General features: G+C 44.5%; 1 non-coding gene across 1 annotated transcript; it reads left to right on the top strand.

The window, feature by feature from the left end:
* Positions 1-8,451: 8,451 nt before the first annotated feature.
* LOC113733536 (small nucleolar RNA R71) lies at positions 8,452-8,558 on the top strand. Its single transcript, XR_003459047.1, has one exon. It is a non-coding gene; the product is annotated as a small nucleolar RNA R71 (small nucleolar RNA).
* Positions 8,559-12,317: the final 3,759 nt, after the last annotated feature.

Below are 12,317 nucleotides of genomic sequence, written 5' to 3'. Positions count from 1 at the left end.
ACCTTACGGAAAACGAGAGGGCGAATGCGGTCTCAAAGAGGACGGACTTTAGCCCGTCTACCGTCCCGGAAACTGCATGGAAAAGGAGATCAAAATAAAAGCCACATCCCGGAAACGACAAGGAAAGTGCAAGGAAAGGCAATTGAAATGAAGAACGGTAGCGTCAACTGTTTAAGTCAATGAACCATTAACCATGACTTTGTATCAGCACAAAGCCTCACAATAATTACAGGTAGCGGTTAGTTGTTGACAAAATAAAACAAGTTTTTAGGACTTTCGTTAATTTAAATTTAGCAATTGGTGTTACATTAAGTAATCCCGTATTTGAGTGGCTTCTCATCCTCTAAGTTCAGAGGGTTATAAATAGGCTATTTTATGATATTTTTCTATGACATTTTTTTAAAAAAATTTTACCTTTTCCACCCCTCTCCGTACCCTTTCCATCTCCTAGTGTGAAGCCCAATATTCAAATCTTGAAATTTGATAGGGGAGAGAACTCTAAGAACCTTCCACTGGCTACTGGATCAACCGCAGTGGTTAGAGTTTGTAGAATTTATTTGGTCACAATTTATGTGACATTCTTTGTTGTTTTAGATATTAAAAATACTGTGATTTGATTTCTTTATTCCCTCCCGCATAATTAGTATGTGATTATGTAATTCGTTCATTTCTATGATCCTGCGAAATATTAATATTAGAACTCTAAAAGCTGGGATCTATAGTAGTTCTTTTTCTTTCTGTAACTCTTTTTTTCTTTTTGGTAACTCATACACTACATTGTCAAGCTTAGGTATGGCAGAAAAGATTAAACTTAGAAATGCTAAAATGAATGGGAAAATAAACAGCCATTTTCATTGTTAATTACTTTGTGATGAGGAAATAAATTCCAGAATTTTTAATTTTTTTTAATAGACGAAAGATGAGATTTAAAAAGTAGAAAGGGAAAAAAGAGATTTGAACTCAAGATTTCTAATTCTTAGGATCTCAATCTTAACTGACAGGGTGTCGAAGCCTGTACAATAATAAAATTAAACCTAATTGCCAGTAAAAATGACCAAAACCCAATTCGAAATACTGGAGCAGGGACTCTAGGTGTGTAATGGGTTACTTGATTCACCTTATTCCCGAAGAGTTTGCTTGATCCGATATACCCGAATGGAATGGTTATTTCTTTTCACAAATAATTATGAATTTGTAGACAGGACAAGTAGGGTCGTATCCACAGGGATTGGGTATATTTATTTCTTAAGAAATCCAAAGTAACATAGGGGGGTGATATTGTAGGAACGACGACAATCCAATAAATTCAAATAAGAAAATAAAAATAAATAACTAGTTAGAAATTAAACCACAATTCACTGAACTTAAAGTAACAATAATTAAAGGCCCAAATCAATTAAAACAAGGAAACAATTAAAAATGAAATAAAGTAGACAGCTAAAAGTCAAATGGCAATTCACTAAAATCAAGGTAATATTAATTAAAGATTTAGCCAAGAAATAACTTCAGCAATGGTTCACCTAATTGATCATTGAAACAAAGGCAATTCCAATTATTTATCAATAAATAGGTTATAACTACCAAACAAGCGATGACAGTCAACCCCTCCTTACTGTGTCGGTGATCAAGGTACGCCCGTTAATCACTGCTCTAATTAGGAAAATAATCCTAAGTACGCTCGTAAGATTTAATTCCCCAACTGCCTTACGTATTAGAGGAACCCTATTCTAACCAAATAACGCACTACCAGGGTTATTTCAGATTAGCCCGCGTATCCCCCTGACACGAATCTAATCGTGCCAGTTGTCACTATTTCATGATAATTAAATAATTACGGATTTAACGTCCTAATTGACAATAAGTTACCAAATCAATTAATTATCTGGATCCAAGACAATCAATTAATTAAATAATCATAAGCATAGCAATCAAGGAATATGCGAATACCAATAAATAAAAGGAAAATATTAAATTAAATCGATCTCACAAATTTTAGGCGAGCCAGACCCTTCGTTGCCTCCTTGACTAGAGTGAGGAGATTAGTTCATATTTGATGAACAAAATCCCCAAGAAATTAAAGCAGGAGCTGCGGCCATCAAACGGACAAATTCAAGTCGTTCAAATTGCAAAGGAAAACGAAGTCAAGTCATCCAATTTGCTCTTTTCATCCGCAGAAGGAAACGAAGCTACTAAGAATTAGGAGTAAAAGGAGTCAAAGTTCCTCCATCCGGTCTTGACATGCGCAGGATTCAAAATCGAAAAGAGATCAAAAAGAAAAATCAAAGCTCAAAGCTAACAATTGCTTGCTCCTGACATGCGTAAGTTCCTAAAGCCAAGAGTAAGTCCTAGGGAAAAGTCAAAAGCTAAGAATGCTAAGTGCTGCCATGCGTAAGAAAGGCCACAAGAATTCCTCTTGGAAAAGTCAGCAATTCATCATAAGCTACAGACGAAAGACTAAGAATCAAGCCCCCCATTCCATTGCTTCCTCTTCTTTCTTTTAATTGCGGCGGCACCTCAGCATAACGAAGCCCTTCAGCCATCCTTCCCTCGCGGAATTTACCAAAATGGGCGTAACATCTTCTTTTCCAAAAATACCCCTGGGACAAGCTCTATCATCTGGACTGCTTTTCTGTCAAATTGGCACCTGTTATCATATTTTCGTTCTACTCCCTGAAATAAATGCAAATTACAAAAAGTGAGTAGAATCTACTAATTAATCCACATCAGGTCAGGTAATAGGGAAAATTAATAATAAAATAAATAGTAAAATTGTAACTTATCAATTTTCCCCACACCTAAACCATGCTTGCCCTCAAGCATAAGAAAAGTACACAGACACCAAGATTTGATAATGGTCATTGCTCTACCTACCAAATTGCCAAGATACCAAGAAAAATATATATCAAGTATCAGTGATCAAGATCCAAGAAACATCACTTCGGTTAGCTTCTAAAACATAGACACCTCTAATTTCAGATTAACTAATCTAAGAAAAAGGAATGACGTGCAACATTTATCAGCAAATGGTCCAAATATTCACACAAGTCTCCATATTAAGTCCATAAACCGGCAAGCTTTTCTATTTTTTTTATTCTCTCCCCCCTTTTTTTATTATTATTTTTTTTATTTTGATTGGTTTTTTTTTTTTGATAATAATAAAAACAGCACAAAAAAACTTAGTCTCTAGCCGTTGAAGTTTTTTGACGCGAACTCCAACATTTCTAGATGAAGGAGCCCGGTTACTCAGCTCCTACCGCTACACGACCACGTACTCATAGAAGTACTACCTTTTGACGCGAGAATCAACACTTTTAGGTGCAAATTCCCGGTTACTCAGTAGTAACTAATAGTGGAGTACAGTCAAGCTTATTCACAGCCAAACAACGCAAAAATGCAAAATAACAACACTAGAAACCAAAAATAGGAACAGCTAGCCTCATTATTGCCCTACATGGAGTATTAGAGTCAATATTGGACCAATTCACATGAAAATGCAACAGTTATTCCCTATGCCTAGAAAAGTTAACAAAGAAATCAAAAGAGTCAAGCAGTCCGATATTCACCAAGGGGATATCTTGGATTCAACCACATTAATCCGATACATTTTTATTTAAAAAAAAAACTTGGCAAAAGTAGAATTAGAGTCAATAAACCAACATCTTTTTTTTTTCTTTTTTTTTTCATTCACATGAGAGATAAGCACCAAGAAGAAAAAAAGAAAATAAGCAACTAGAAATAAAACTAAAAACTACTAAAAACTAAAAACACTAGCACCCCATTAGACCCCCCCACACCTATAGGACACATTGTCCTCAATGTGACAAACAAACTGTAAAAGTGGGAGAGAGGGCAACCAAACTTCCCTGAAACCGGGTCAAAGTGGAGGGTGAGGTGGTGCTGGGGACGGGAAACCCGAGTGCTGCATGAAAGTCGCCAGATTTTGTGCCATAGCCGCCACATTGTTATCGATGTTAATCATCCGGGCCTCCAAATTCTGAACCTACTCCCGGAGTTGCCGCCATTCAGTAGTCCCAGGTGGTGGATATGATTGACAGGATATGATGCGCCTCTCACAGACCTTACCATATCTCTGCTGATCGGTGGGTCTAGTAAATGTCAAGTGCCCCCTCAAAGTGAGCTGGGGTACTACCTGAGCACCCTTACCCCTACCCAAGCGGGTTCGGACTCCGGGGGCATAAGGTTGGTTTATAGGGGTATTGACCGGAATGGAGGATTGGGGTTGAGACTGAGAGGGTCTAGGGGCTTTAGACCTAGAAGCTGATTTCGGCCTCACCATGATTTGGAGCAATCAATTTAATCGACAGAAGCTCCAACAGGTATAGAAACAAGCAAATACAACTAGCAAAAGAAACTCAGCAAGAACAAAGCAATAATCTCCCAGTAGTAACCCAATCAATAACAAATAGAAGAGTTTCAGCAAATAAAAATGCCCAATGCCCCACAGAAAGTCAATGGGGGCAACAATTCGCACAATGGAGAAGAGTAAAAACAAAGACAACGCCTTCCCAAGTCAACAATTTAAGCCATCAGTCAGAGGGCCCCCAACAATGCAATTAGGCAAGACCAACCTTACAAATTAAATCAAACGGCACAGGATCTCAACTCAATATGCACTATTAGAATCAACTCAAGCAAAACCCCCCACAAAAACCTCAACAATTCCTTCAGCAATGCAAGCAAAATAGACCCCAGCAAGTCAATTTCAACAAGCAACGTTAGGTTCAAAGTCTCCTCCAAATTTAACAAACAATCACAGCATTATAGCTCACCCAAAATCTCAATAAACGGCTCCAGTTGGCCAATAGAAGTCGCAACCCAAAATCAGCAATTTCAAGGATAACAAGTCAGGGATTGGACAATAATCACTTAGCCAACCAAATAGAAGTACCCAATTGAGGTCCAATCACCCCACCAGTACCACTGGTGTAGTAAACTATGGAAGAGAAATCACACACCACCAATATCAGGCCACCGATAAACCAAAATAACAATTAACACTGCCCACAATTGAGAATCGCAACAATCAAAACACAAGCAAAGCTGCCTCCCAATTAGCAAAAGACAATTTCACAAATCCAGCCCACCCAAAAACTCGACAAATTTACCCAAAAGTTCAACAAATATTCTCAAGAGTATGGCAAACTAGGAATGAACAAGATCTGGGTCAAATATCACAACCAGTACCACTGGTTTACCACGCAATTGAAGAAATAACCTCCAACGGCCAACATTACTAATTATTGAGAAACCAGACAGCACCAATGAATATTAAGAAATTGGGGAATAAATTCCAAATACCTCCACCAAAGAAAGTAGCGTGCGAGGTTGGCTGGGGCTGTTGGCAGCGTCCAAGCGCTTCGGTGGTGGCGTTGGCTCGCAATGGAGCTGCGGCGGAGCTGGCTATGCGAGCAGAGAGGGATCAGCGAGCTAGAGTGCTGCGCGAGCTATGGTTGAACGCGCTGAGGTGGAACGAGCAAAAGGGCGGCGACTTGGGCAGCAGAGGCGGGTGTCAGCAGTGGGCTGCTGGCGGCGGATGAGGTGGAGGTTCAGCGGCGCTCGATGGGGAAGAGCGAGCGACTGTGGAGCAGATCTGGCGGTGGAGAGCTGGTGGTGAACAGCAGCGGGGAGAGAGGGAGAGAGAGAGAGACACGAGGGGAAGTGGTGGTTCGCGGGCTGCTGTGGATCCCAGACGGCAGTCAACGGTGGCCGTGGCAGTCACGTGGAGTCGCGGGCAGCCGCGTGTCACCGAGTGCGGGAGTGGAAGGTGGCGGACGGGCTGGAGATAGACGGCGGGGTGGACGGCGTTGTCTGGCGGGCGGCGATGTGGGCTGGTGGAGGTCTTTTGGTTGGCGGCAGTGGACCAAGGAGAAGGGAAGAGGGTGGTGCGCGGTTGGAGTTGATGGCGATCGAGGAGCGGCGGAGCTAAGCTCGCGGAAATGCGCAGAGCAGCGGCGGACCAGCAGGAACATAGAGTAGAAGAAAGGAAGAATAGAGAAAGAAAGAAGAAGAAAGAAAGAAAGAAAAAAAAAGAAAAAAAAAAGAAGGAAAAGAAAAAGCAAAAGAAAGATTTTTTTTTTATTTTAAAGATCTATTTGAGCTACAGTGAGAAAAAAAAATTTGGTTTTTTTTTTTATAAAAATTTCTTTTTTTATTATTATTGTTAATTAAATTTTTTTCTCCCTTTTTTTAACTATTATTATTTATATATATTTTTTATTATTACTTTTTTTTTGAATCCTTACCGTTCCCGCGAACGTGACGCGGGCACGTCAAGAGGGCAAAAGAGCTCTCTGACCATGAGCTCTTCCTGCGTCATGATGGGGGCGCGTCATGAGGATCGAAACTCTTTATAACGATTCTGATCGTGAGCTCTCTATACGTCATGACGCGGGCGCGTCATGAGAGCATGAACCCCTTCTGACGATTCTGACCGTGAGCGCTACATACGTCATCACGCGGGCGCGTCATGATAAAAGAACACTTACAAATCAGTAACAACGAAAATTGAACCCAAAATCAGTCAAATTCAAGGAAAACATATTTAAACTATCACACGAAATCAAACAAACAATTAAAAGAAACAATTGGGTTGCCTTCCAATGAGCGCCTTTTTTTAATGTTTTTTGCTAGACATTGAACACCACTCTTCAATCTGGGTGTAACTCAATTTTCCTGGAAATCGGTGGCCTTCCTCCAGGATCCAAATAGCCTTTGAGTGCAGCTCTCTTTTTAAATTTTCTACTCCTTTTCACCTCATACAGTGCTTTCATCCCTTTATACTTGTTCTCAGTAAATTTGAATTTATTCCTATAAGCAAACTCAGAAAATTCTTGCACAGAGGGATTAATAGCATGAATAGTAAACACAGGATGAGAGTTAACAGGATGTTCCATTGTATCAAAAATATTAAAGTGGACTAGTTCTCCATCAAATTCCATGGATAATGTACCCTTATTAACGTCAAATTTTGTCTGTGCTGTGCTAAAAAAGGGTCTACGTAGCAGCAAAGGTGAGGGGTTAAGGGAATGATCATCATCCATGTCAAGTACATAAAAGTCAACTGGGAATATCAATTCATTAACTTTAACCAGCACATCCTCTATCAACCCATCAGGGTATGCGTTTGTTCGGTCAGCTAATTGAATTATTATCTCGGTTTCTTTTAATGGACCGAGGTTCAGAGAATCATACATAGATTTAGGCATTACGTTGATCGATGCTCCTAAGTCCAGCAGGGTATTCCTAATCAGAGTATTACCTATCTTACATGGGACAGTAAATCTACCTGGATCCCCACACTTTGGTGGGAGCTTTCTTTGGAGAACTGCTGACACATTCTCCCCAACAACAACTCTTTCATCTCCCCTCAACCTCCTTCGATTGACACATAAGTCCCTCAGAAATTTTGCATACTTCGGCACTTGCTTGATGGCGTCTAGTAAGGGAATATTGATCTCTACCTTGCGGAACACCTCCAGGATCTCTTTCTGCTTGTCCTACTTCTTCGATTTCTCCAACCTGCAAGGAAATGGAAGAGGATTAGTTTTAACGTTTATGATCGGGTCAGGGAGTACCACTGGGTTTTTGGTGCTTGTATTCTCTGCCTGAAGTTCTTTCTCAATCTTCTCTTCGTCCTTATCCTTTGGAGTCACAAGTTCGGGCCCCTGAATTTTCTTCCCGTTCCTTAAAGTCATTGCACTTACGTTCTTCAGGTTCAGTTCATGTTAGGATGGCAATCTTCCATTTACTTGGGACTCCAAACGGTTGATTTTTGTGGCCATTTGACTCATTTGATTCCTTATGTCCTACATTTCGGAATTCGTCCTTTGCTGATTTTGCGTAATGGTTGTCATTAGTTGTTTCATCATCTCCTCAAAAAATGGACCAGAGCTTGGGGGCGGAGGTGGTCGAGGTTGGTACTGCAGCTGATACCCTTGTTGTTTATTTGGCACGAAGTTAGTCTGTCTGTTCCCTCCATAACTGAGGTTAGGGTGGTCCCTCCAATCAGGGTTGTAGGTACTTGAATAGGGGTCATAAGGCCTTCTTGGCGGGGGGGCGTGACCAGCCATGTTCACTTGCTCTGTACTTTCTTCCTGAATCATTAGGCACATGTCTGTAGAATGATCCATACCAGTGCAAACCCTGCACACCTTAGCCTAAGATGCATTTCCTACAGCCAGTTGCCTAACAAAAGAAGTCAATTCAGTCAACTGCTGCTGGATAGAGGATGTCTCTACCTCGTTCACTTTGCATATCGGGGCATCCTCCCTCGTACCAAATTACTGCAAATTCTCTGCCATCCCCTCTATTAACTCCCGTGCTTCCCGAGGGATTTTGTTCACCAGTGCCCCTCCGTTTACAGCATCAATTATGCTCCTATCTCTGAAAAGGAGCCCCTCATAAAAATACTGTATGAGCAACTGCTCACTTATCTGGTGTTAAGGGCATTTGTTGAACAACTTTTTGAATCGCTCCCAATACTCATAGAGTGACTCCCCTGGGTGCTGCTTGATCCCGCAAATTTCTTTCCTTAGACTTCCAGCCCTGGACGCAGGAAAATATTTATCCAAAAATTTTGTCTTTAATTGGTCCCACATGGTAATGCTACCTGGTGGTAGGTAGTACAGCCAGTCCTTTGCAGAATCCTTCAAGAAAAAGGGGAATGCCCTCATTTTTATTTGCTCTTCTGTGATTCCCGGGGATTTCATACTGTTGCACACGACATCAAACTCCTGCAGATGCTTATACGGCTCTTCACCTGGTAAACCATGAAAAGAGGGTAAAAGATGAATTAGACCAGATTTTAATTCAAATGGAGTGTTATCATTTAAGGTGGGGAAAGTAATGTGAGGAGGGTATTTCCAGCTCAGCCGAGCTGGGATCCCGTCCTGAGTTTCTCCGTGTCCGGCTGACTTGGAAGTTGACTTCGGCCTCTCACCATCGGGTGACTTCGGCCCATTTACTACCTCAGCCAGGGCTTTCCCTGGCTGAGCCGAAGTCGGGAATAATGACCTGGCAACCGGAGTTGTGAAACATGGTCTCTGACACCTCTGATAAAGCTGCCCTAACGTGCGACGCCTGACACACTGTTCCGGCGTACCTTTCCGCAGAGTCCATCAAGACATCTTGATACGCTGACTCTGCCAGATCTCTAGGGACCTGTGCGAGCAGTCCCTCTCTCCTACCTGACCGCTATAAGTACTCAACACCTCTACTGAAAAGAGGACGGCCAAACTTCTGGTAAAAACATACGTCTTCTCTATATACTTATCTCTCTCTCACCCCCGAACTGACTTAAGCTTCAGAGTTACACCGGGGACGTCAGTCCCTCCTACAATCTAAGCAGGTCACCTCGTCTGAGATAACCACCCAGGATCAGAGGTCTTCTCCAGCTCGGGTGATTCATTCCAGCAGGGGCAAAAACGACCTCTTCAATTGGCGCCGTCTGTGGGAACGCGAAGACATCAGAGAATGAGGCCTACCCGTTCTAGGAGCAGGAAAGCTCTCACCATTGGTGCTGAGCAAAGCAATGCAGCCCAACAAGAAAATATCCCTGAAGGGCAGGATTCTCCGAAGACTCAGCCCGCAAACGAAGAGGCCATCACTCGTATGGCCGAGTTCGTAACCGAGAACCCTAACATTTTCGAGGAGTTAGGGAGGTATTTCAAGAGACAAGGCAAGCGAGAGGCTGAGTCCTCTAAAAGGAAATCGGATGGATCCCCTGAAGTTTCATCCGAAGAAGAATCCGACGGGAGACGCCTGAGCCGAAGTGCTTCAAAAAAAGCATTCTCCAAGGCCACTTCTAAGGTAGCCTCCCTGACCAGGTCCTTGTCAAGGGGGCTCTTGGGCCGACGACCTGAGGAACCTCGACCCTTGGAGAAAGTTGGGGTGGATTATCAGAGGGCTCCACCCTTCACGGATGACATCAACGAGGAAAGGCTTCCTCCTAACTTCAAGCTCCCCTCGATACCGTCTTACGACGGCCGAGGTGATCCGGAAGACCACATTCATGCCTTAATTTCGGCCTTCCGCCTATACTGCATCCCTGATCCCGTCATATGCCGAGTTTTTCCGGTATTCCTCCAGGGGACAGCTCGAAAATGGTTTTGGGGTCTAGAACCTAGGAGCATCTCAACCCTGGGGGAATTAGTGGAGAAATTCCTTCACCGTTTCGTCTCCTCCCGACCGACGACCCGGATCTCGGCTTATCTGTTGAATCTGCAGCAGAACCCGGGGGAATCACTTCGGTCGTATGTCCAGAGGTTCCACGAAGAAAGCGTGCAGATACCTAACCCTAACGAGCAGGTCACCATTGCCGCTTTCACCCATGGGCTCGTTGCCGGGGTATTCAACACGGGGATTCACAAGAAGTATCCCCGCTCACTCCACGAATTGTGGTTGAAGGTCGAGAAGGGCATCCAGGCTGAAAACCTCAACCGCATGAAGAAGGAGGTCCAAGCTGCCCGCCCGAAGATAGACCCCAGGAAGGGGAAAGACCTTGGCCGAAGTGAAGTGGGCTCGGGAAGTGCCTTCCAAAGTCCTGGCCGAGACCGCCGTAGCGTTTTCGACAGGATTTTTAAGGGGAAACCACCCATTCCTGAGTTCGAGTTAACCCCCCTGAACACCACCCGGTCCCGGGTGTTGTCTGTGATGGAGCAAAACAACCTTGGGAAGGCCCCTCCCAAGATGTTTGGCAGCAGGGACAAGATGAATTCGAACCTCTAATGTCTGTATCATCGGGACACCGGCCACGAAACCGAGGAGTGCAACGACCTAAAAAGGGAAATCGAAAACCTCATCCGACAGGGACACCTGAAACAGTTCGTCCGCCGAGGTGGAGGTCAACCTCGTAATGAGCCTCGACGTAACCACCGAAGTGATCAACGCCGGGATGAAAGGCGGACGTCGAGAAGCAGTTGCAGGCCCCCGGAGGATCCTAGGGAGACGAAAAGGCCTCCCCGAGAAGGATCCTCAGGTCATGGACTAGGGTATGGATCCAACATAGCCGGGGTCATCAATATAATTGCCGGAGGTCCGACGGGAGGGGACAGTCAGAACTCCCGAAAGAGGACCTACAGGCAGGCCAACCCGGATCAGGCCGAGGCGAGTTCCCGCCTATCCGAGGTGATCTCTTACGGACCTAGTGACCCCGTCCCGGCTGCCTCCAGCAGTCATGAAGCCTTGGTAATTGAATCCTCACCAATAACTACATCGTGAAAAAGGTCTACGTTGACCTGGAAAGTTCAGTTGACGTCATGTACCTCCGTACCTTTGAGAGCCTTAAACTGGCCAGGGAATGCATGACCCCGGTAAGGACCCCTCTTGTCGGGTTCGGGGAACACATTGTGCACCCCGAAGGGATCGTGGCTTTGACAGTGACAGTGGGGCGTCACCCCCGCTGCAGAACCATTCCCGTCAACTTCGTGGTAGTCAAGGCTGACTCCCCCTACAACTTACTCCTCGGCCGACCCACACTTAATGCTTTGCAGGCAGTGAACTCCACCTACCATTTAAGCTTTAAGTTTCCTACTCCCGCTGGAGTGGCCGAGGTCAGCAGCGATGTCTGCGCTGCACGAGAATGCTACCTCGCCACTCTACAAGCAGCTTCCCCATCAACCTCCGGGGCACGGCCCGAGAAGAGGTCAAATATCTTCACAATAGATAGCATTGATCCTCAGCGAACTGAGAAGATCCCAAGGCTGGAGACTGGGGATGAGGTGGAAGAGTTACCTCTGGACCCCACGAAGCCTGATCAAACAGTTCGCGTTGGTACCCGACTGCCTGATCCTGCTAGAAAAGGTATGGTAGACCTCCTCAGAGAGTACCGGGACGTCTTTGCTTGGGCCGCAGAGGAGGTTCAAGGAGTCCCGCACCACCTCATGGTACATGAGCTAAACGTTGATCCTTAAGTCCGCCCGGTCAAGCAAAAAAGGAGGCACCTCGGCCCTGAACGTAGCCGAGTTGTGAGCGAAGAGGTGGACAAGCTCCTCCCAGCAAAGATCATCCGAGAGGTCCAATATCCGACCTGGCTATCAAACCCGGTCATGGTGAAGAAGGACGCCGGAGCCTGGAGAATGTGCGTCGACTTCACCGATCTCAACAAGGCTTGTCCAAAGGACTGCTACCCCTTGCCCAAGGTCGACACCTTGGTAGACTCGGCAATGGGATATGAAGTCCTCTGCTTCTTTGATGCCTTCAAAGGATACCACCAGATCGGAAAGAGCCTGGAGGATCAGGAGAAAACCGCCTTCTACACTGACCAAGGCACCTATTGTTACACCACCATGCCCTTCGGA

This window comes from Coffea arabica, chromosome 2e (assembly GCF_036785885.1).
Source record: "Coffea arabica cultivar ET-39 chromosome 2e, Coffea Arabica ET-39 HiFi, whole genome shotgun sequence".
NCBI lineage: Eukaryota > Viridiplantae > Streptophyta > Magnoliopsida > Gentianales > Rubiaceae > Coffea > Coffea arabica.
Note: the sequence above shows the minus strand (reverse complement) of the source record. Positions and strands in the feature narration are given on the sequence as shown.